This window comes from Mesocricetus auratus, unplaced genomic scaffold (genome assembly GCF_017639785.1).
Source record: "Mesocricetus auratus isolate SY011 unplaced genomic scaffold, BCM_Maur_2.0 Super-Scaffold_100013, whole genome shotgun sequence".
NCBI classification, from domain to species: Eukaryota; Metazoa; Chordata; class Mammalia; order Rodentia; family Cricetidae; genus Mesocricetus; species Mesocricetus auratus.
Genome location: NW_024429196.1, coordinates 28,658,826 through 28,665,193, shown reverse-complemented (window position 1 = coordinate 28,665,193; position 6,368 = coordinate 28,658,826).

Here is a 6,368-nt window from a genome sequence, read left to right as displayed (position 1 = left end):
GTCCTAGGCGAGTCTAAATCTAACCATGATGAAAATGAACATTAGCCATCACACCATTTCCTACTAAAAATGCAGTCATGAAGCTGGGCAGTGGTGGCACGCAGAGGCAGGCAGATCTCTGGGCTCAAGGCCAGCCTGGTCTGTAGAGTGAGTTCCAGGAAAGCCAGGTCTACACAGAGAAACCATGTCTTGAAAAACAGACAAACGAACACCCACCCTCTGCCATTCACCATCACCAAAATTTAGTCAAGGGCTATGGCTGGTAGACCAGTGGCAGAGTCTAACATGCTCTAGGTTCAATCTGTGAGTCACATAAATAAGCTTTTCAAAATGCAGCCACTTATTATTAGTTTATAGATGTGTTTTCCCCTTTATTTGAACCATTAATAATTATTGTATACCTCCCAAATACAGAGAAGTCAAAAGTGTAGGTACAAGGTGGCCCTCTAGTGGCAGTCAGTCCAATTTTCACAGATGGGCTATACTATCATAAGAGAACACTTCAGACATTCAGCAGAAATGACTAATATGCACACCAGCATGGGAGAGGGAAGCCAACCTCCAGGACTCCCCAGTCACTTGATACACCCTATCACTGGCACTTCCTCTAAAGGGGAGCCTAAGAGCAGGGAGGATGACTTACCCAGGGCTTTCTGCATTTCACTGATGAGCAAATTGAAGCATGAATACTATTCACACTTTTTTCTTTGTTACATCATTAACAGTAGAGCTTGGATGGAACCCAGGTCTTCTGTTGCCAGTTCTAGGTTCTAGATTAGAGTTTTATTGCAATAAGACTAATTGGTCGATGACATGGTTCAGGGGTTAAAGGTGCTGTTTGTCAAGCTGAATTAACAGAGTTTAATCCTTGGAAGCCACATGCTGCAAGGAATGAACCGATTCCTGAAGCTGTTCTCTATCATTTACATGTGCTGTGGCAAACGTGTAGACACATGGATGTACATATGCGCACACACGTACAATAAATAAATACAGCTTAAAAAACAACAAAAGACTAATGAAGAATTGGTCAGCTCAACTGTTCTTTCTTTATCTGACTCTCCCAGACAGCTAACAATGGTATGTCTGCGGAGCAAAATGGCCTGGGTCCAGCTCAGGTGTCCACAATGGACACAGTGTGTCTTGGGGATCCACCTAGTATATTGACATGCAGAAACAGGCCCACATCTTCAAGGATGGAAGCACACTTCACTGTGATGCTTTGCAATCAGAGGAGGCAGTAGTACCAAGTGGTTATTACCTCTGTATAGTAGTGGGAATAAGGGTAAGCAAGTATTCTGCCAAACAGGCAGTTCATGGTTAGCTCCGCCTTTCAGACACTAAGGCCCCATGACATAGCCTGGAGAGCTGTTACGGAGTCTGTGAAATTGGCCTCCTAATGAGTTGTAAGGCTTATGGTGGCAACAAAACAAAGCAACAACAAAAATCAAACAATGACTTTGTGATGCTAAACACATAGTACTTAGAATATAGAATACAAGGTTTCAGAAATTAATTTGCCAGGACCCCATTTTTTTACCTCAACTCAACCTTCCTGCTCCCTCATGCCTTCTTCTCTCCTCCTCTTCTCCCCCTCTCTTTTTCTTGGTTCCCTCTCCCCTCCCCCGATGTTCCCAATGTGCTCAGGAGATCTTGCCTCATTCCACTTCTCTGGGGTATCATACAGCCATTTTTTTAAAAAAGAAATTTACATATTTTTTAAAAAATTGTTAACCTTTATTGATTCTTTGTGGTTTTCACATCATGCTTTCCAATCCCGCCTATCTCCCCTTTCCCCCACCCCTATCCACCCTTGCAACCTCCTTGCCAAAGCAAAACAAAATTTAAAAGAAAAATAAAAAACAAACTAAACAAACAAAGCAGGACAAAAAGAAGAAGGAGAAGAAGGATGAGAAGGAGGAGGAGGAGGAGAAGAAGAAGGAGAAGAAGAAGAAGAAGAAGAAGAAGAAGAAGAAGAAGAAGAAGAAGAAGAAGGAGGAGGAGGAGGAGGAGGAGGAGGAGGAGGAGGAGGAGGAGGAGAAGGAGAAGAAGAAGAAGGAGGAGGAGGAGAAGAAGAAGAAGAAGAAGAAGAAGAAGAAGAAGAAGGAGGAGGAGGAGGAGGAGGAGGAGGAGGAGGAGGAGGAGGAGGAGGAGGAGGAGGAGGTGGCTGTAGAAGCTGTTGTGTGGCCTGGGTGAGTCACATACACATTTCACCCTTCAGTCCTGTCATCTTCATTTGCAAGTGTTCATTGCCATGAGTGATTGATTTAGTTTTGGTCTGATTTGAGGCCTCTGTCCTCTGTCATACCATCAACCATGGCCTTTCACGTGGCCCCCTCTTGACTTCCTGCTGTTGTCCTGTGTCATGAATATCCTACAGTTTTGGATCTGTAGGCTGGTTCCCTTCTCATGCTGTAATAGTTCGTAGATGAGGTGAATGTTGGGGTGGGCAAACTCACAGGCCTGGTCGTGGGCCTGGTTGTCAGCTGGGCTGATTGCCCTGCCAACATTGCCCCATTGCAAGATCCTGTTCTTATATGGATGGCAGTGGGATTTGCGAATGTGGTTGTCTGATACACTGTTCCTAGCTGATGCTTCTCCTCACATTGATTTGTACTCACTAGAACAAATCCTAAAGCTTGCAGAAGTGCTCAAACTTCCAGGAATAATTCTAGGTTACACTGCCTGGATTGAGTATGAAGGAGGTTCATTATGTATGCACCTCAGTCCTTCACCCTTACCTATCTATGCCATGGCCCTAATGACTTTGTTGTTCCTTGTATCAAAGGGGCAAAAGGGCACTTCTCATTTCTGCCTGCTATTTTTATAACTTAGTGGAATGAGGAGGTAGCCACGTTGTGCCTGTTCTGAGACTGAAAGAGCAAGGCCGTATGTGTTTCCCCACACAGATTTGCACATCTGCCATTATAATCAGGAGAACTCACTCTGCCAGTTTGCTAGTCCTAAGAAAAAGATGGATGTCACAGAGCACGACATGGAGCAGAGCCACTTCCAACTGTGTTCAGCTGTGACCATCTGAGCCCAGCCAACTCACATATATGTGGCAGTAAATCATGCTTGATTCAAACCAGTGTGTTGGGGCATTTCTCCATGTGGTATTTTTGTGGCAGTAGCTAACAGATCCCCATAACGTCTGAGTGCCACAGTATGAGGTCAAGTTGACTTCTGTGGCTTATTAGCATTAGCATGATGAAAACTGTCTTTGCAGTCTTCATTGCAAAAGAAAATAAAAGTGCCTATGCACAGAAGCATATGGATGGCCTTCTGCACGCTGATGCAGGGGGATAGTGCTGACTTGGTGCTTAGTGCCACACCTGGCACAGATTGGATTCTCTTCTCTCTTGTGCTGGCAACTCCATGCCTAGCAAAGTGCCCTGCAGGCCTCCGTACCTATCAAGTCCTGACTGCTTCAAGATAGACACGTATGTACTGATGGATTCTGCAGTCTTAGATTTTGCAAATTCAATATGACACAGGTGACTTGTGTGTGCCTAAGCAGTAGAATGGATTTCCACATGATCAGTGATTTTCATGTGATGATAGGATTTTTCAGGTCATAGATGTATCTATAAATGCATGTATACATACACACCTGCATTTATTTTAACTAGAATGTGAGCAAAAGCAAGAATTATTTCTTTCTTTCCAAAATTCTACATAGCACCTTCATCTATGTTCCCATTATTGCACAATTGGATCACTTCATTTTTTCCTTTCTTTCCTTTATCTTTTTTGGTCAATGACATTTGAGGGGGAAGAAAACTGTTCCAGAAACACTACTCTATTCTCCAGCCTTTATTTGAACATGATCCTTTTCTGTTGGTGTGAAAGTGACCCTGACGTTTTCAAATGCATGGTAGCAATTGCTTTCCAGGCCATTTTAATTCATTTGGGCAGCTCCTTCAGCAATCCTCATCTGGCAGTTCATAGAACAGCTGCTTCTCATCGTGTAAGACCCTAACATACAAACGGCACAGAGAAAGGAGGTGGGGGCCCTTGGCATTTACTGTGGTCCATAAACCTGTCAGCAGTACAGCCGCTTAACCTGTGTTCTAAGGTCCTGGGTCCTGGAGTCAGCACCTTTGTTCAGCTACATAAATAACCTCCTGTGGTCCCAGAGTCCTGGGTGGTAGAGGGGGTGGGGTCAAGATACTCTAAGGGCACTGATTAAGGAAAACCCCAAGGGTGAGACTCACCAACCCTGACTTCCAAACTACCTCAGTAGGGATCAGGCTAATGCTAATTTTCCCAAATGATTTCTAAATCTTACTTCCCAGGTCATGCATGTCATTGATCCTTAGTGATTTTTAGTCCATAGGCAGAAATATTTTGCATTAGATAGTCTTTCCTCCTCTCATGTTTAGCTCCAACACCACTGTTTTTAATTATAATTTTTCCCTAATCCCGCTCACCAAATCAGACATCTAGCTTTCAAGTCTAATAATGCTTTCATATCTTTAGTTATGTCTTAAAATGTCCCCACTTCACCTTCTTTTGTTTGAACATGAGCTATTCTAGGAAGAATTTGCTGAAGTGAAGCCAAACAGCAGGGCCTGTGCATCCCTCTGCCCCTCTCTGCCTTTGTATTGTGCTGGTCTCCAGGCCCAGGCTGGAGGCAATAAGGGATAGTTCCTTTTCATACTAGAGGTGTGAGGTCTGTGCAGGACCAAGGGAGGCCACTGTCCTTTTAGATGGAGAAGATAGAGCTTGAATAGTGAGCAGTATGAGAGGCATACAAATAAGATCCTGTTCTGGCTCTACTCTGCTGTACCGTCTTCCAGAACTACGATTAGCAAGCCAAAGCTCCCAGAAATGAAACAACGTATGTTACAGCATAAGAGTCTAGGTCAATGTCAAAGGCTCAATCTATTTCTTCATTGTTGATGGAACACATTAACCTGGCTGCACAGAAGATCCGGAATCCTGATAGAACTGTGTGCTAACCTGTCTCCTTAAAAAGCACAGTTCAGTCTGATGGATGCTTCATGGAATGTGTAAGAAGTTTCTGTAAGAATATTGACAGTTTGTCCCTAGAATTAATTCACACTAAGGCTCTGCAACTAATTTGGTTTAGCTTGGTTTAGCCACAGTGCTTTCTTCCATTGGCTTCAATTGCTCACTTAGCTTTCGGTCTTAAGTTAATCATGACCTTTGCCTGCATGAGATACATTGCTAGTATTTCTTCCACTCTATTCAGATAATCTTCATATAAGGAGAGAATCCGTGTCTTTTAGAACCAGTAATACAGACAAGGGGAGAGTAAATGGTGATAGGGGGTCAAACAAGACACCTTGGAGTACTAACAAGGAAACAAAGAGATGTGCATGTAAAAACTTTCCAGGAATCCCTCAGTGTAGCTTATAAACAAATACAAAGTCAGGTATCTTTTGGCCTATGCCTATCATCCCCACACTTGGGATACCAGTCTGGGTGACATAGTGAGTTTTAGACTATCCTGGATTACATAATACACTGTCTCAAAACAAAATAAAAACAAAATAGGCTAACCCAATCTAAAACAATCAATTCAATATGAAAAGAATACAACCAATACAATAATCCTGGTTCTAAACAGGAATAGTTCTTAAACATTCTAATGCTACAAGTTCCAAACTCAAAGCTCTCATAATTAGAAATCATAATTGTCTCAAAGGTTTGTTAAGTTCAGTGTCTATTTCCCCATTGTTTAATAAGCGCAAATGATAAATAACGAAAGGAATTTCCTTTTTGATGTTTTCATTATAAATTCCCATGTCTAATGAGAATGTATCGCCAAGTCAGGAGAATAAGCTTATCTCTGAATCATGAAGTTCAATTATAAAAACATATTTCTTAGTCTACTCCAAGGGCCACCTGGCACCATTTAGTGAAGTCCATATCACACTACATTTTCAAAGCAATATATTTTCCACATGGAAAATGGTCTACATGTGAATTAGGCATCATAATTCTGGTGAAGGCTGTGAGAGTTAGTTTCATCTAGGCTGGCAAGTGAGCATCCCAAGGAAACATGTCTTGGATAAAGCTCATAGCATCACCTACCTTAGCCTTGCTTAGTGTAGCGTGAATGCAATGAATTTTCAAGATGGTATGTTGCAATAGGAAATTACCTTGTAATTGTGTTGATTGCTCAGAAAAAAGGAAACAAAGGTTCTTGGAATTCGGTCAATTAAAAGTCCTATCCCTTGGGGCTGGAGAGATGGCTGGATTTGTAAAGTGCCATACGTGCCTGAGGGGCTGTCTTAGATCGCCAGCAAGCATGTTAAAAAACTCACTGCAGTGGTTCCTAGTGAGCACCCTTAAGCAAGCATATGCGAGTGCATGTACGAGTGTGCATGCACACCCCC